The sequence below is a fragment of the Eurosta solidaginis genome, chromosome 4, assembly GCF_040869045.1.
Source record: "Eurosta solidaginis isolate ZX-2024a chromosome 4, ASM4086904v1, whole genome shotgun sequence".
NCBI lineage: Eukaryota > Metazoa > Arthropoda > Insecta > Diptera > Tephritidae > Eurosta > Eurosta solidaginis.
Genome location: NC_090322.1, coordinates 257,027,273 through 257,046,985, shown reverse-complemented (window position 1 = coordinate 257,046,985; position 19,713 = coordinate 257,027,273). Strand labels below are relative to the sequence as shown.

Sequence of the window (19,713 nt, the reverse complement as noted above, 5' to 3'; positions counted from 1 at the left end):
TAAATTTGAACAAAATTTTGGCATTCAGCTTGACAAATAGCTGGATTAAGACAAGCCAACTCGCTGTGCGACCACTTCCACTTTTTATTATAATTGTATGCTTGAGTCCAATCTTCAATATATTTAAGCTACGTAGCTACATTGTTTTAATATTCCACCTGAATAGAAAATGGGCGTGTCAAAGCTTTTTTTAGTTAATCTATCTATAATACTGTTATCCCCGGTTTTTCAGTTCGAGTTTAAACTACCGTTAAAGTTGATTAGAGTTTAACCTGCCCACTTTTTGATAACATAAAATTTTGCTGCTCATCTCAGCTTAAGTGGCCGAAGTGGCAGATTTAAACTCTTGTCAACTTTAACTTAAGTTTAAACTTGCACTGAAAAACTGGAAATTAATGAAATAAATTGAGCGAAAATCGGCTAATCTTAGTAAACTATTTTTTTTTTAACTCAAACTGCTTGCCGTGAAAATATCAGTTAGCAGCCATGGGCATTTTTTTTCAGGGCTCTCTAAGGTGGTCATCCGGAACCTTTCTGGCTATATACAATTTTTAAGAAGTGAAAGTGAAGGAAATATTTAAAGTCGCTATATCTCCGTACTATCTGAAGTAGGTCTCCAATATTTGGTAAAGAGACTTAAAGTATCAAACAAAAAATATGTGGTAGATATGAAGGGAGTAGAAATGAAAGTGGAAGTAGGAGTAAGAGTGGAAGTGCAGGTGGGAATGAGTGGGTGTGAAATGAAAGTGTAAACTTTCACATACATACGTCCGTAATTATTTGAAGGGGTATCCAATATTTGGTATAAAGATTCTATATATGAGGTAATTGACATGGGAGAGGTAAGGGAGTGGAAGAGGGAGGGAGGGTGGGAATGGGAATGTGAATGAGAGTGGGAATGGGAGTTACTGTAGGAACGGGTTTGGGAGTGAGAGGAAGAAAAAGAATGAGAAGGAAGTGGAGATAGAGGGGATAAGGGAAGGACAGGAATAAAGGGAAATGGAGGAAAAAGTAAAAATTATATTGGGAGCTATAGAGGGAAGGAAGGCGCACTTTTAAAAAATATGGCAGGACAACTCTGCCGGAACGGATCATTTTATAACTACGCTCATTTTTTCGAAATTGAATACTTATTTATAAATGTCAATAATTAATGAATAATTCCCTAACACCTACTGTTAAAATGGTAGAGATTGTCAAATTGATTTGGTAAAATTTTTGAAACCAGGCGTTGCACCGTCCACACTAAATAGAAAGAAAATCTGAAAGTCTTGCGAGCTGTATATTAAAAGTCGCTGCTTTTATGTTGGAATTTTGCAGGAGAATTGTTCTTACTTTTATAGAGAGACCTGACCAAAATTGGCTGACGACCACTCACCCTTTTTTGTTAAAAATGAGTTTAAAGGTCTCACTTTAGAAAATTAAGTTTTTTCCATTAAGTCGTGATATGGCAGTGCATAGAATGAAAATTAAAAAAAAAAAAAAAAATTATAAATGGCGTTGACTCTCTTTAAGTTAATATCACTACAAAACTTTTAATGACGAAAGTCGAAGAAAAATTTACCAACTGCAACGAAGGTTGGTAAGAACATGATTTTTATGACGGAGGCTGTGTGCCGGTAGCGGGCTCGCCTAACACATCGAAAATCCACGAATCAAGGCCCGGGAAAATAACACTCCGAGTGTAATTCTACCATTAAAACCTTCTCTGCAAAAATTTATCTGATTACAGATGTCGTTCGAAGTCAGCGCAAAACGTATAGTTCCGGTCCAGCGAATTTGTAGTCAACATTAAACAAGTCAGGAAGGCTAAGTTCGGGTGTAACCGAACATTACATACTCAGTTGAGAGCTGTGGAGACAAAGTAAGGGAAAATCACCACGTTGTAAAAAGAACCTAGGGTAACCCTGGAATGTGTTTGTATGACATGTGTACCAAATGGAAGGTATTAAAGAGTATTTTAAGGGGAAGTGGATCATAGTTCTATGGATGGACGCCATTTAGGGATTTCGCCATAAATGTGGACCAGGCCTGACTCTAGAATTTGTTTGTACGATATGGGTATCAAATGAAAGGTGTTACTGAGCATTTTAAGAGGGAGTGGGCCTTAGGTCTATCGGTGGACGCCTTTTCGAGATATCGTCATTAAGGTGGAGCAGGGGTGACTCTAGAATGTTTGTACGATATCAGTATCAAATGAAAGGTGATAATGAGTATTTTAAGAGGGCGTGGGCCTAAGTTCTATAGATGGACGCCTTTTCGAGATATCGCCATTAAGGTGGACCAAGGGTGACTCTAGAATTTATTTTGTACGATATGGGTATCAAATGAAAGGCGATAATGAGTATTTTAAGAGGGCGTGGGCCTAAGTTCTATATGTGGACGCCTTTTCGAGATATCGCCATAAAGGTGGACTAGGGGTGACTCTAGAATTTGTTTGTACTATATGGGTACCAAATGAAAGGTGTTAAATAGTATTTTAAAAGGGAGTGGGCCTTAGTTCTATAGGTGGACGCCTTTTCGAGATATCGCCATAAAGGTGGACCAGGGGTGACTCTAGAATTTATTTTGTACGATATGGGTATCAAATGAAAGGTATAAATGAGTATTTTAAAAGGGCGTGGGCCTAAGTTCTATAGATGGATGCCTTTTCGAGATATCGCCATAAAGATGGACCAGGGGTGACTCTAGAATTGTAGAATTTGTACGATATGAGTATCAAATGAAATGTGTTAGTGAGTATTTTAAGAGGGCGTGGGCCTTAGTTCTATAGGTGGACGCCTTTTCGGAATATCGTTATAAAAGTGGACCAGGGTTGACTCTAGAATGCTTTTGTACAATATGGGTATTAAATGAAAGGTGTTAATAAGTGTTTTAAAAGGGAGTGGGCCTTGGGTGGACGCCTTTTCGGGATATCGCCATAAAGGTGGACCAGGGGTGATTCTAGTATGCGTTTGTACAATATGGGTATCAAATGAAAGGTGTTAATGAGTATTTAAAAAGGAGTGGGCCTTAGTTCTATATGTGGACGCCATTTCGAGATATCGCCATAAACGTGGACCAGGAGTGACTGTAGAATGTGTTTGTACGATATGGGTATCAAATTAAAGGTATTAATGAGGGTTTTAAAAGGGAGTGGCCCTTAGTTGTATATGTGAAGGAGTTTTCGAGATATCGAACAAAATGTGGACCAGGGTGATCCAGAACATCATCTGTCGGGTACCGCTAATTTATTTATATATGTTATACCACGAACAGTATTCCTTCCAAGATTACAAGGGCTTTTGATTTCGCCCTGCAAAACTTTTTCATTTTCTTCTTCTTATTATGGTAGGTGTCACACCTACTTTACAAAGTTTTTTTCAAAAGTTATATTTTGCGTCAACAGACCAATACAATTACCATGTTTCATCCCTTTTTTCGTATTTGGTATATAATTATAGCATTTTTTTAATTTTTCGTAATTTTAGATATCGAAAAAGTGGGCGTTGTCATAGTCGGATTTCGGCCATTTTTTACACTAATAAAAAGTGAGTTCAGATAAGTACGTGAACTGAGTTTAGTAAAGATATATCGATTTTTGCTCAAGTTATCGTGTTAAGGGCCGAGCGGAAGGACAGACGCCCGACTGTGTATAAAAACTGGGCGTGGCTTCAACCGATTTCGCCCTTTTTCACAGAAAACAGTTATCGTCCTAGAATCTAAGCCCCTACCAAATTTCACAAGGAATGGGCGGAGCCACGCCCATTTTGAAATTTTCTTATATTTTGGTATTTTGTTGCACGATATCATTACTGGAGTTGAATGTTGACATAATTTACTTATATACTGTAAAGATATAAACTTTTCTTTTAAAATTTGAATTTAAAAAAAAAAAAATTTTTAAAAAGTGGGCGTGGTCGTTCTCCGATTTTGCTAATTTTTATTAAGCAGATATATAATAATAAGAGTAACGTTCCTGCCAAATTTCATCATGATATCTTCAACAACTGCCAAATTACAGCTTGCAAAACTTCTAAATTACCTTCTTTTAAAAGTAGGCGGTGCCACGCCCATTGTCCAAAATTTTACTAGTTTTCTATTCTGCGTCATAAGTTCGACTCACCTACCAAGTTTCATCGCTTAATCCGTATTTGGTAATGAATTATCGCACTTTTTCGATTTTTCGTAATTTTCGATATCGAAAAAGTGGGCGTGGTTATTGTCCGATATCGCTCATTTTAAATAGCGATCTGAGATGAGTGCCCAGGAACCTACATACCAAATTTCATCAAGATACCTGATAATTTTCTCAAGTTATCGTGTTAAAGGACAGACGGACGGACGGATGAACATGGCTCAATCGAATTTTTTTTCGATACTGATGATTTTGATATTTGGAAGTCTATATCTATCGCGATTGCTTTATACATGTACAACCAACCGTTATCCAATCAAAGTTATTATACTCTGTGAGCTCTGCTCAACTGAGTATAAAAATAGCACTATGCAAATTGGAAGATAAGCTCGAACTAAGACTACCTGACTTGTTGTTACAGAAAAACTGAATATAAATAAGCACTTAACTTTGTATTTCCGCTACTACTTATTTGGCCTCCTCGAGCTGACAATCGAATTCGAGTACTTAATATTAGTAAAAAATACCCATTTTTGGTTCAAACTGACAATCATGGCTCATCAGTCTATTTTGATCATCGCATACCTTTACCTAAAATGAAAGAGCAGCACATTTTTGGTTGGTTAGTGCAGCTGCTCATTAATTACCGCAGTCTCGTATAGCTCCCTCTGATCCTTCTACTACATACAAACAAATGTAAATCTTTCTAATGTTGCTCATTGGCTTCATTGTATGTGGGGGTATGTAGCAACTTTACCACACTAACCAACCATCTTTGTGCCATACTCTTTTTTCCTTTCACTCTGGAAACTTATCACTCAGCTACAGCTCAAGTTCGTTGTGTGCCATAAAAGTGTACCTTTTTTGTATTAAGAGCATCGGCCTTTTAGTAGCAGTCAAAAGTATTCACACAAAGGTTTGCCTGCAGCTTAACTTGCATAATAAGTAGGTACTAGGCATTGACCAACTGACCATCGCAATCTCTATTATTGTTCAGTGAATGAATGAAAAGTGCTTGTGGTCTAAGCCCAAAGCAGCTCTAGCATCTATAAGCTGGAAGAGTTGTCAAATAAGTACCTTTGCCATATCTACTCCCTTGCTAATTTCACACTATTTGCCTTCCATCACATACGTTTTCTTTCGTTTATTCAGTGTTTATGTCTCTATTTGCTTCTTTGTTGGTTTTTTGGTTTTTTTTTTTTGCAGACTTCTTGTTACGTGTTATCCCGTATTTAAACTGCACAAGTGTTAGCGTCTCATAAAAAAGGTGGAAATTTGCAAACATTTTGCAAAGTCCCTCGTCAACTCCTCTTTTTCTATGAAAACCTGTCCCAGTTTTTATACTCAGCGTGCTTTGCACACAGAGTATATTAACTTTGATTGGATAACGGTTGGTTGTACAAGTATAAAGGAATCGAGATAAATATAGGCTTCCATATATCAAAATCATCAGTATCGAAAAAAATTTGATTGAGCCATGTCCGTCCGTCTGTCCGTTAACAAGATAACTTGATTAAATATTGAGATATCTTCACCACCTTTGGTACACGATCTAAACTGGACCCAGAATAGATAGGTATTGAAAATGAGCGAAATTGGATGATAGCCACGCCCACTTTTCATATATCTAATATTTTGGGAAACATAAAAAACCTGATTATTTATAAATAATACACCTAGAATGTTGAAGCTTGACTTGTGAACTGATATTGAGACTCTTGATAAAAATTTGAAAAAAAAAAATTTTTTAATGGGCGTGGCACCGCCCACTTGTGATAAAAGCAATTTTACAAATACTATTAATCAATCAATCGTTAAATTATCAAAAATCGTTAAACCTATCGTAACAAAATTCGGCAGAGAGGTTGCCTTTACTATAGGGCTTGCTTTGAAGAAAAATTAACGAAATGGGTTGAGGACCACGCCCACTTTTATATAAAAGCTGTTTAAAAGGGTCGTGGACGAATAAACTAAGCTATATATTTGCAAAAAAAAAAGCTTTATATCAATGGTATTTCATTTCCCAAGTGCATTTAGAACAATAAATAGCAAAAACTTCAAATTTTAAAAAATGGGCGTGGCACCGCTCCTTTTATGACTAAGCAATTTTCTATGTTTCGGGAGCCATAACTCGAAGAAAAATTTACATATCGTAACAAAATTGGGTACACATATTTTCCTTATAGCTGGAAATATTTCTGGTAAAAATGGACGGGATCGGTTAAAGACCACGGCAACTTAGATATAAAACAAGTTTAAAAGGGTCGTAGGCTAGAATAATAAGCTATAACTTATGTATAACTTATGTAGAAAAGTAATTTATCTGAAATGAAATGTACAATTAAAATTCACGCTGAGTATATAATGTTCGGTTACCCCGAACTTAGACACCTTTACTTGTTCTTTTTAACTTTTATACCCAATTTTTGTTATCGTTATTTTTTTGCTGATCATTTGGGTTAAGCTTTTTGTCAAACTATCGTTAGCACGTGCCTTATTCAGTGCACTCAACTGCATCAAATAACGGTACACTTAATCAAGTGGCATGCAACAACAAAATTCATATCTATTCTTCTTTCACGAATCACTGCAGCTATAAACATTTTGTGGAGCAAATATGACTAGAAGACGTGATTAGTTAAGCTCAATTTTCGTGCTGGTTTTCGAAGTAAAATGTGCAAGAGTATATGTGAAGTTCTCCGAAATTAAAACATTTTTAAAATGTCATGCAAGTTTACGTGCAACTTATTTCATTTGTTGTTGTTCTTGTTGGAGCGATAAGGGCACTCCCCGAAAGTTTTGGAGAGATTTTTCCCAAATTATTAAATAAATTATAAAATTAAAAATTGCTTGAAATAAATGTTTTCATACATTTAAAGCAATACGGAAAATCCCCGATTAACTCATACAAACAGACAACATTTGGTCAATTCGTTGTAGTTCTATAAATAGAACAAAAACAACAACAAATAACAAGTTTCTCTGAAAACCGCCTTACAAACATGCATAACTTCAACACATAACTACATACGAATTATGTGATGTGTAGAAGATAATATATGCAAAAGAAGGCAATTGGGGAAAATTTTACAACAACTAAGGCATGACGAAGCTGAATGCGTTTGTAACCATTTCAACTATCGTAGGAGTGCGGGTTCGAATCCCACTCCCGGGAGAAAAGGCTTTGAAGAGATTTACAAGATATAATCGAAACAGCTGTCGCCTTGTCCGTCCTGATGTCACGTTGTTTAAATTTTTCCCAAATTATTAAATAAATTATAAAATTTTAAATTACTTTAAATAAATGTTTTCATACATTTAAAGCAATACGGGCAATCCCCGATTAACTCATACAGTGCTATCGATGTTGATGGATATAGATCCAGTACGTTCCGGTAACAAGCACCATTAAGGCACTAAACTGACCATCTCGCCTGCGAAATATGTGTATAATAAATGCAATTGGCTTGTGGAGGCTATGAATTGCGCTTACCAAGCCCTTGAATCCCTATTTAATTAGTTCGTCGGCCTCTTATTCTTCGTGTTCAACTTGTCCATATCAATGAAACCAGCTTGTCATACGACTCAAATGCATTTGTCGGCCGTTGTGACAACAAGTTAACGATTAAACTGACTAACAAGTGAAAACGGCGATTGCCTAAGGGTATGGCAAATTTGACCGTAAAATTTCATTTTCCATGTTGATACTTTTTTTCGCTTGCCAACTGACGTCATGTGAAACTACGGAAAATAAACGCAATGAACACAAAATTTTAGCTAAAGTTTTGAACACACACTGTTTTCCCGACTTCGAGTCAATCATGTGACAAAATGTAAACGCTTTTGACCCCAAATGACTAGCTGGTCAGTTTAAGGCAGTTTTTAATACCAGTCATTTTGACCTGTTCAAAAACAAGCACGTCCTAAGGAGCGAGCGTATATGTATGCCCAGACCTAGTTTTCTGGCGCACTTACACTAGCGCCATCTGGAATGTTAGGTTCAAACGTGCACAGTGGTGCTTTCATAGCACACCTCGCGTTCCAATGAAGTGTGATCCAGATACCGATAAAGATTTAACATGCAAATGAGCCAGCAATGTTATTCATATGGATCAATTTGTTGTTGCATTGGCATGTTAAATTTCTATCCCTATCTGGATCAAGCTTCATTGGAACGAAACAACAGTGTCGTTCTTAAAAGCCCGCACACATTATATTTTTGTTGCAGCATTGTACGTTGACTGCTGAGGAGACTGAATGCGTTTGCATGGGGACAAATGCAATCAACTCATCTATCAGAGCATGACGCTGGCATCAACACTTTTTGGCGCTGGCGCATTCTTTTATTAATACCTACTGGCTCCGAATATGGAAATAAATGTTTCTGAAGCCATCCAAATATTTCCCAGAATGATGTTGAAATGATTTCTTAACTGATCTTTCTGGATCCAAAAAAAGCCCCAAAAAGAGGTACGAAACTATATGGAAAGGTTTGTAAAATACCATTTCACTTCCGTTTCTTTCATGAACCATTCCATGTTCTTGTTATTCTCTAATGGCTTATCTAATTAGCAGGCCCGGCAGACGTTGTTCTGCCCTAAATTTGGTCTATCTGCATATATCTTAATAAGCGTTTTCCGTCTAACTCTGCCTCCTCCCTCTTATATTATTCTTAATCCTTTTATTCACTCCCCCTCCGTTTTTTTCGATTCATCTATCTCTATCTTCGTCTCATTCTACCTCTTTATCAGTCTCCTTCTCTTTTTCCTTTTCTCTCAATTTTTTCTCATTCTTCTTCATCTCTTATTGCCAGTCCTATAGGTTGGTATGTATTTTGTTCCAGTCCCATTCCGAGTCTCAGTTACAGTCCCACTCGAGTCTCAGTCTCAGCCCCATTCCTAGTCCTAATCCCAGTTCCAGTCCGTCTCTGGTATACTTCCTGGAAAAAAGCATCGTAAATACTAATATAGGCAAATTTATATACGAATTTTCAGACAAATCGAATAGGATGTATGTAAATAGGTATGTGGGTATTATTAATTCTTGTCTTTATTTCGGGTTCGCATGCATATTTATCAGTTTTGCCAAGTTGATGCGACTAAATCGAATATGACAATGGAAATTATTTTAAAGCTCTCAGCAACAGCTTTCATTTGATATCCATATTACACACACATTGTAGGGGCATCCGGGTCCACTATTTGGCCTATATCTCAAGACCCTAGTCACCCAGCGATATAAAAAGTACTCTGCACTAAAGCACACATCAGCAGCTTCAATTTGATTCCCATAATGTAAGAACACATCCTAGTGTTACCCTGATCCACGTTTTGGCCTATATCTCGAGACCCTAGTCACCAATAGGCATGGAAACTACCCTCTACTAAGGCATTCATCAACAGCTTTAATTTGGTACCCATAATGCAAAAACTCATCCTAGTGTTACCCTGATCCACGCTTTGGCCTATATCTCGAGACCTTAGTCACCAATAAGTTTGAAAACTACCCTATACTAAAGCACTCATCAACAGCTTTCATTTAATATTCATATTGTATAGACACATTCTAGGGGTGCCCGGATCCACGTTTTGGCCTATATCTCGAGACCCTAGTCACCCAGGGGTACGTAAAATACCCAGTTTGCATACTCTTGCCAGTAGAAGATTGATTTCTCGTTTAGTAGTTCTTCATGATGTCTTAAATGGAGCTATGCCTGTCCTTATTTATTACATTGCATAAAACTTAATGTTCCAACACGATGTCTGCGTCATAATGAGTTGTTTGCAGTTGCCCTTTGCAAAACAAAATATGCTAAGAATGAACCTATTATCAGACTATTAACTGAATTTAACTTCCTATCTAGAGAAATAAATTTGGATATATTTGCTAACCGTAATGAATTCAAACAAATACTATGCTTGTACTATTCATAAATTTTTAAATATTAATTCTTAGTCTGAAAGGTTTGTAAACCATTGACTTAAATAAAAAATAAATAAATAAATAAATAAAAAACACCCTTTGAAACAACGAGCCTGGTTGGTCGTTCTCTTTTTGGAAAAAATTTCAAAAATTTTAGCGAAACCCAGCCTTATGCACCAAATTTAATTTCATGCTGTCATTTTAATTAATTGAAATCTTGATTGCCAACCTTCAGAACGCTTGAAATTTCAAAAAAGTTGATTATATTTAGGAGCATCCTAAGCTACACACAAATGCGAAAAGGTTCCCAAATTTAATTTACATGCAACAAAGTACCAGATGCCTACTTTCAATGCCACCTACCACTTGAAGGATATGTTGCAACATGTTGTGCAATTTTTTTTCCTTTTATAAATATAAACCTATTCAATTAATATGAGCACAGGTTGAGAAATCATTTCCTTTCAGGCATTTTGAAAAGGAAATAATTAAGAGAAATTTCTTTCAAAAACCACAATGTTGCATGCAACGTGCCGCATTAAATTTGTTTCAAAAATCACAACTTCCACATGCCTCATCCAGCATTGAAAGTAAGCTTCGCATCAAAAACAAATGCAAACATTTGTATGCATGTATGTGTGCGGCAGCGTTAAGCTTTGGTTTAGACGTCCGGTTTGCTAAGAGAGACATTGGCTTTGCTGGGTGTCTATAGATGCAAACAACAGCAACAATAATACGATGTGTATGTGTACTTAGTATGCATTTATAAACGTTCACTCTAAGCGAATGTCACGCAAATCATGAAAAATCACGTAGCAAGAAGTAAAAATACAAACAAACATACGTTTCGCATTCATTACGTTGGCTACTATTTGATATTTCATCAATGTACAAAAATGTGCTCTTACTATATGAAAGTTTGTGCGACTATGTTTACGTTCATGTAGGGGTCACTAAACACACACACATACACAAACATGCAAAATATTACAATGAAGCTGCATTACCGTACAGTTTTCATTTGTCTAAATATTCACATTGTATCCTGACGCACTATGACGCAACGCGCTAAATATGGCAATGAAATATACCCAACACCTCACCAGACCAGACTTTGCCATACGCACGCGCTCGTTTGAGTGTCCAGGTTAAATACAGTTTTGCGCAATAAAATGGCAGAACGAATTATCTTGGGCAAGCGGACACATTGCTGATCTGACATTGGCTTTTATAAGTGTCAGCTTTTATTAGATACCAAATGTGAATGATTTTCGTTCCTCGTGAGAATACTTAACTTATCAACGACCTTCTTACTTCAAAGAAGCAGTTTTTGGCAATAGATAACTAACGTTTAATTTCTCATCAGGCACTGTTTTTGCTGTTAATGCCAGTTCCCAGATAGGCTTCAAAATATCGAATTTATAATCCGTTTCTTTCTTGGATGGCAGCAATTACTTCGGATTATCCGGATTTTGTAAGTAGGGGTTATAATGTCTACTCCTCCTGAACATCATAGTCAAAGCTGTGGAAATGTACCGGCACATATAGCATGAAGTCTGGATTGCCTTCAGAGCATATGATGCAGATAAAAGCTCCAATTACCTTGGATAGATGAACTTTAGTAATAGTTTCGCAGAGCGCATGGCCAAAAAAATCTTATCCACCTCAAAGACTACCTGTCCCTACTGGCAGCTACGTTCAGTTCACCTGTGAATGCTTGAGCCAAGCGATTAGCTCTATAGTTGCCAGTGACCTCCCAATCCCTAAAAATCCTCGGCCTCATGGTGGCAGAGAGCACTTTGATAGTTGTCTGATTATCAGAGTAAATATTCTTTAACATTTAAAGCGGCCAGTATCATCCCATCTATCGCACCCCTAAGAGCGGCACCCTCCAACTGATACACGTTGCAGTGACCGGGCAGCCTAGAATTCGACTGACACTAAGCTCCTTGCAGAACATATCTCTGAAAAACCTTCCGTCAAGCAAAACTCCCATCCCATATTTACTTTCCACCGCATTCCTGCCATGAGAGAATATAAGTGCTGAAACTGGCAAGAAGAGAGGAGGCCGTTCAATATACCAGGGATAAGGTCGAGCCTTTCAGAAAGCTCCCGCGCACGTTATTCAGAAGCTTTTAGCTCCCGTTTCGTTCTCAAATTGCCGTGTTTCGGAGCCTTATTGCCGCACCGATTACTGTCTTTTTGCCCTTTTTAAATAACGGCTACAGATTCAGCTTGTTGTTTAGTGACAGTGTAGATGTTTAACAGAGGGCTACGTTTATTCCAAATATCGTGAACCGCTGCTCCATTGCTTCATTTTGACCTTCGACTAATCAGCTACCAAGTGGTATCCACTAAACCCGAACTCTATAGAAGAGAATCGTCATATCTACTATATCATTTCATACACCCAATATACGATCTTTGCGGAGCGCCCCTAGGGCTTGCCAATTACCCGCGAGAGCAATACCAGGCAAACGATCACTTTCAAGCCCTGTCCTCGACACAAAGCTTGCATGGAAGCGTGCTGTCAAATATGATACCAAGGTACTTTGCCCGATCATACAACACCTGCGATGCTCACCACCTCAGGGGTAGCTAAAAATTCATGAAACTTGTACCTTTGTGGTCACCGTGGTGTGGTAATAGCCTGTTCCGCCCACCACACTGAAGATCCTGTGGTAGAGTATCGCAACACCAAAGATTTAGAAGCAAGTTTCTTCAATAAACAAAAAAAACCTTATTTTCTAAGCGCGGTTCCCCGTCCGTGATTTAGCAAGCACTCCGAGTGTATGTCTGCCATGAAAAGCTTCTTAGTGCAAAGTTTATCTGCCTTTCAGATGCCGTTCGGAGTCGACGTTAAACATGTATGTAGGTCCTATCCTGCCAATTTTAAGGAACAATTAAAAGGATCACGACGAAAATTGGCAGAGAAGCTCGACCTGAACCTCTTCGAAAGCATATCGCGCTTTGTATTTATTTATTTATATATAACTTCGCTTTAGCAGAATCAGACCATTTGCTAGGATTGTCAAATGTCTCAGGCCACCTGATCAAGACACCCACGAATTGCTGTGAAACATTCATCAGTGTGTTCAGAGACTTGGCGCTGACAAGATAACGATCTGTATGCGGCAAAACACCATAAACCTCGATAAAACTTCGGAAAACCTTAAAGAAGTCTCCTTATCGGCACAGAAAAAGTAAAAGAAACTTGAAATGTTTTGCGCCCCTTCTCACCTCTCTCCGACTTTTCACTTTCGCTAACTCCGTCGCGAAAATTCTGCCACTCAGTCAAGTGCTCACGAATACTGCCAGAGTATACCCGACTCAGTGCTTGTAGGAGCCTTCCAATGGCCCTTTGTAGGACATTTTTGAAGGTCCCTTTTAATATTAAGAAAGGAACTCAGCACAAATCTTTAGCTCTAAAGTTACTCTTCCATCTGCTTGACTAGCGAATTAGGTGCAGTTTCTGTATACCTGTCCTTAAAGCAGGCTTGTTGAGAATCCGAATGCCGCTATAAGGGAAGCCTGAATCATATGCCGTAATGGGTTAAATTCCTACATTATTATACTCAGTTGAGCAGAGCTCACAGAGTATATTAATTTTGTTCACATAACGGTAATCTGTAACGACATAAACTAATCGAGATTGATATACACTTCTATATATCAAACTGATCTGGGCGAAAAAAGAAATGCATTTAGCCATGTCCGTCCGTTCGTCCGTCCGTAAACACGATAACCTGAGTAACTTTTGAGGTATCTTAATGAAATTTGGTATGTAAGTTCCTGAGCACTCACCTCAGATCGCTATTTAAAATGAACGAAATTGGACTATAACCACGCCCACTTTTTCGATATCGAAAATTTCGAAAACCGAAAAAGTGCGATAATTCATTACCAAAGACGGATAAAGTAATGAAACTTGGTAGGTGGATTTTCCTTATGACGCGGAATAGAAAATTAGTCAAATTTTGGACAATAGGCGTGGCACCGCCCACTTTTAAAAGAAGGTAATTTAAAAGTTTTGCAAACCGTAATTTGGCAGTCGCTGCAGATATCAAGATGAAATTTGGCAGGAGCATTACTATTATTACTATATGTGTGCTAAATAAAAATTAGCAAAATCGGATAACGAACACACCCACTTTAAAAAAAAATGTTTTTAAGTCAAATTTTAACAAATATTTGAATATTTTTACAGTATATAATTAAATTATGTCAACATTCAACTCCAGTAATGATGTGGTGCAACAAAATACAAAAATAAAAGAAAATTTCTAAATGGGCGTGGTTCCGCCCTTTTTCATTTAATTTGTGTAGAATAAAAAATCCTTGTGGAATTTGGCAAGGGAATAGCTTCTATGACGATATCTGTTTTCTGTGAAAATGGGCGAAATCGCTTGCAGCCACGCCCAGTTTTTTACACAGTCGACTGTGTGTCTTTCCGCTCGGCCGCTAACACGATAACTTGAGCAAAAATCGATATATCTCTACTAAACTTAGTCCACGTGCTTACTTGAACTCACCTTATGTTGGTATTAAAAATGGGCGGAATCCTACTATGACCACGCCCACTTTTTCGATATCGAAAATTTCGAAAAATGACAAAAAATGCCATAGTTCTATACCAAATACGAAAAAAAGGATGAAAGATGGTGATTAGATTCGTTTTTTGACGCAAAATATAACTTTGAAAAAACTTTGTAAAATGGGTGTGACACCTACCATATTAAATAGAAGAAAATGAAAACGTTTTGCAGGGCGAATTCTAAAGCCCTTGGAATCTTGGCAGGAATACTGTTCGTGGTATGGCATATATAAATAAATTAGCGGTACCCGACAGATGATGTTCTGGGTCACCCTGGTCCACATTTTGGTCGATATTTCGAAAACGCCTTCACATATCCAACTAAGGGGCACTCCCTTGTAAAACCCTCATTAATACCTTTAATTTGATACCCATATCGTACAAACACATTATAGAGTCGCCCCTGGTCCACCTTTATGGCGGTATCTCGAAAAGGCGTCCACCTATAGAACTAAGGCCCACTCCCTTTTAAAATACTCATTTTCACCTTTCATTTGATACCCATATCGTACAAACAAATTCTTGAGTTACCCCTATAGAACTATGGCCCACTCCTCTTAAAATACTCTTTAATACCTGCCATTTGATACGCATGTCATACAAACACAATCCAGGGTTACCCTAGGTTCATTTTTCTACATGATGATTTTCCCTTATTTTGTCTCCAAAGCTCTCAGCTGAGTATATAATGTTCGGTTACACCCGAACTTAGCCTTCCTTACTTGGTTTTTAATAAAAGTTTCCTTAATCGTTCTGCTATTGAGTTTGCTCATCACCGTACTATTTATCTGTGTACTGTATGTAATTCACTATCCTGATTAATGTTGCAACACTCCAACAACACTTACATTCACACACAAGTACAAAGTTTCACATATATAACACCATTTATACTCTGCAGCGAAACACCAAACTAGTTAGTAAGCATACCAGTTTATAACTAAAACTACTTGTCTAATAACAAACTAGTCCGAAAAATGTCACACGTAAAAGAAATGGGTTGTTCAACGAACTAAACATATCAACTCTCATTGAATTTGCAGACCTAATTTGACGTATGCTTCTATTTTCTTTCTAACTCCAAAAACTTAAAAAAAATATCTGTAAAATTTTCTTTCTTTTTTATTTCGTACTTCCAATTAGAGATTACACTGTAGTGTTTGCATCTGTTTAGGAAAAAAAATCGGCAACTCTAAAATCTATTCATAATTACCGATTATCGAAGGGAAAAATTTATATGGGAAATCTTGTTTTATAATTAGCGATTAGGAGTAAAGTAAAAAAATTTAAGATAATCTCTTCATACGTAAATTAGGCCTTAACTGTTTATTATAGGTCCACTTGTTATCGACTTGCCATCGGTTTTTTTATAGATTTTTTAATGAGCGTGATGAATTTGCTATTGATAATAAAGGTTATCAAATGAGCTACCGACTTTTAAATGTCGATAAGTGATTGAATATTTATATAGAAGTTATCGATATGTTACCACAAAGTTACTGACTTTTTATCAAAACTTATCGACTTTTTATCGAAAATTATCGATTTGTTATGGAAAACATATCCAAAGTTATCGATTTGTTATCGGAGTATTATCAGGTTGCTATATATTTATTATCGATGGCTCGTTGGTTTGTTATGAAGCAGATACGATATAACTTGAATAAAATCGATGACATACCTGTAATCTGTATATAACAAACCGATAAGAAACCAATTATAAACCAATGAATCGGAGTTAACAAATCGATAACAAATCAATAACTCTAGAACAGTGGGTGAGCTTTAGCTAATTCAAACAGTTTTCCAGATGCATATCTGTTTGTTTACATCGATCTTCACGCATACGTTTGGATATACCAATGTTGGGAGGGCCGCCGTGGAGTGATGATAGCGTGCTCCGCCTACCACACCGAAGATCCTGGTTCACGCGTCAGATAAAGCAATATCAACATTTTTGAAAAACGTTTTTTCAATTCGATCCCGTTAGAAAAACTGTTTTCTAATTACTACTTCTAACATGAAAAGCTCTCAGTGAAAACTCATCTGCCTTGCAGATGCCGTTCGGAGTAGGCATACATCAAAGGTTCCGTCCCGCCAATTTGTAAGAAAAATTAAAAGGAGCACGACGCAAATGGGAAGAGAAGCTTGGTCTAATATCTCTTCGGAGGTTATAGCGATTTACATTTATTTATTTTTAATGTTGGCAAACTCTGTAGAGCAACTAAGAGTAGTTGATGTTAGAGCTCGTTCTAGTTGTCAGGTAGTTTAGCACTGATTGGATTGATAGCTGGTTATATTTAACTTAACCAAACGGCATTAAAGCAGACAAGCTGTGCTGACCAGCGTTGTCAATGTTGCCATTTTAGGGATGACACTGACCCAGCCATATGTCTATTCCGCCATTAATACATACACACAAACTAACATACCAAAGTACATACACATCTAAACTCTTTGTAGCATTAAATTTAGTAAAAGCGGCGCCAGTTTCATCAACGTCCATCAGTGAAATTCGTAATCATACACAGGCATTCATACGAGTATTGGTATTACTGTTGAATTTTTACCAGCACTTATCACGTTCAATGCTTGCCCCCTACTTCATACCCCCATATACTCTGCAGCCACCAAGGTTATATGTATGTACTTAACACGACTTTTATTTGTAATCAATTTAACCGACAGGTAGGAACGGTCATAGTCCTTTGCATATTTGCCACACTCGCCTGAACCTTTACTCTTCCCCCGCATTCAATCATTTGTTGCATTTAAATTTTAGCCAAATGTCAGTGTAAAATTTTCTATTTGGTCCCACCACCGCAAGATTGAATGCTGATAATAATGAGACTGAAGAACGGTATGAAATTTGCGGTGTTTTATAATTCCGCTAAAGTGTTTTTTTTTTTTTTTTTTTGAATAATCCTTGAACATACGCAGAGACAAAGCTATATGAATCTATCCTTAAACTCTAAAAAAGAGTAGCTACAAACTAAGTACAAAGATCTTAGTAAAGGAAATCGCTTGTAGAAAATTTTGTCTGACAAAAGTTTCGCTTATGAGATGTTTGGAAGAATCTACATATCAACCTCAAGAATTTCGATACGTAAACATACAGGTGTACGTCTAGAAAGCTAATGTTTTTTAAATTACCTAGTGCTCGCCCCGGGGTTGGGGTTAAATCACAACAGGGGTTACTTCACCCGACACAAATAATTTCAGGCTTTTTGAGAAAATCTTCGGCGGCTTGTTATCGGTAACAAACGATATCGAAAAGTTATTGTTTTGATATCGGCTAATTATCGATAGCTAATAATTATCGTCGAATTATCGCTTTGTTTTCGACTACTTATTGGTTTCCCATTGGCTAGTTAAAGTTTCATTGGTATCTGTTTTGTAAATAACCGATGGATTGTTGATAAAAAACTGATATCACGCCGATAATAAATTGGTAACACTCAGCTAAAAAATCGATTACTTTTTGATAACAAATGGACAAATTTGCAATAAAAAATTGATAACATGCCTAAAACAAATTGGCAACTTTACGGTAACAAATCGTAAGTTTTTGTAAGTGTTTGATAACATATCGCTAATCTTTTTAAGAAACAATTACTTTTGATAACATATCGATAACTCTTTGTTAAGAAGTTGATAACTTTTTTATAGCAAATTCATAAGCATTTCGATTAGTTTTTTGATAACAAAGCGATAACTTTTCGATTACTTTCGATATAACCAACGGATAACTCGTCGATAATAGAGCGATAGCTTATCGATAACAAACCGTTACTGCCTCGATAACAAAATGATAACCAACTATCGGGCTTCGACCCCGGCTCAGTGTTTGGCTCCGATTTTGACTTTTTAACTTTTCTTTCCACTTATTTTCTTTTCTTTTCTTTTCTTTCATACCGTGAGCAAAGATGCTTACACATCAAAACTCTATGTAATGTTGAGTTACGTTACGTTCAACCAGTTCGTCAACAAAGATCTAAATATGTTCGTAAAATTTATTGCAACTAGCAAGTAAAATTGTCGACCATTATCAAAAATTTATTCAAAATTAATTGAAGGCGGGACTGTGTCAAGAACATTAAGAATAACTTAAGGGATGTGAGCGACCTGAAATTTTTTTATGTGAGTAACGACGTAAAAGTCATGTTTCAAATGCTATGAAATGATAAAGAAATATATTAATTGGATATAGCTTTCTTATTCTAACCTTCGGTCTGTCTACATTCATAATTACAACAAACTCTCCAACTTCAGAACTTCTAGCAACTTGGTGGGTTCGGGCGAAATTTCAATCATTTCTATTGTATGCGATCGAGTAGTTTGGTGCCTCTGAATTCTGGCAGGGCTATATTTTTCTGATGTAAATAGCTTTCATGAAAATATTTCGTCAGCTCATCCAGCACCGCACCCGTTGTTATATTACTGGAAGTTTGTGATTCCTTGAACTACTTTGCCTCTTGTTCGCCTTTAACAGTAAAAGTGCGCATGTCTTCTGCCTCTCAAGTCTCGACAAATGTTTTGAATAGACCAGGATTGCTATCCAAATTAGAAATATTATTCGCTAGAGTACAGTCATATGTTTTAAAATTAAACTATTGTGACGAATATCAGTGACACTAAGTGATACTCACATCACTAGTCTGATGCTAAGTAAATGAAGCCACAGCAACAATAAAGCAGGCAGTTACTTGTATCTACATAAACGAATCAATCATTATGTCCACACATATGTACGTACACGCAGCGGAGAGAGACGCACAAACAAATGCATATATCTTATCTGAGATGCTCCCAAAATTAGGCAATTATTTGTGCAAATATCACTCACATATACACGCGCATATGAGGAGCTATACACGTGCATCTGTAGTTATAATTTTATAGCTAGTAACTAAGTAAATTCTAGAAACGCCTAGAAGTATGGAACGAGGAAATCGAAGAGTATAAAAGAGCGCAATCTGAGCAATCATATACTCAGTTTGATTTAAGCAAGCTATCAGTTGCGAAGTATAAGTGTTATTGTGAAGTACTTTAATAAAGGCCATTTTGCATTATTGAATAG

The 19,713-nt window shown here is 36.9% G+C and overlaps 1 protein-coding gene across 1 annotated transcript in view; it reads left to right on the top strand.

Annotated features, from left to right (window-relative positions):
- Window positions 1–19,713, top strand: part of DIP-alpha (Dpr-interacting protein alpha) — a 66,396-nt gene that overhangs the window by 23,956 nt on the left and 22,727 nt on the right. The window lies entirely within an intron of this gene.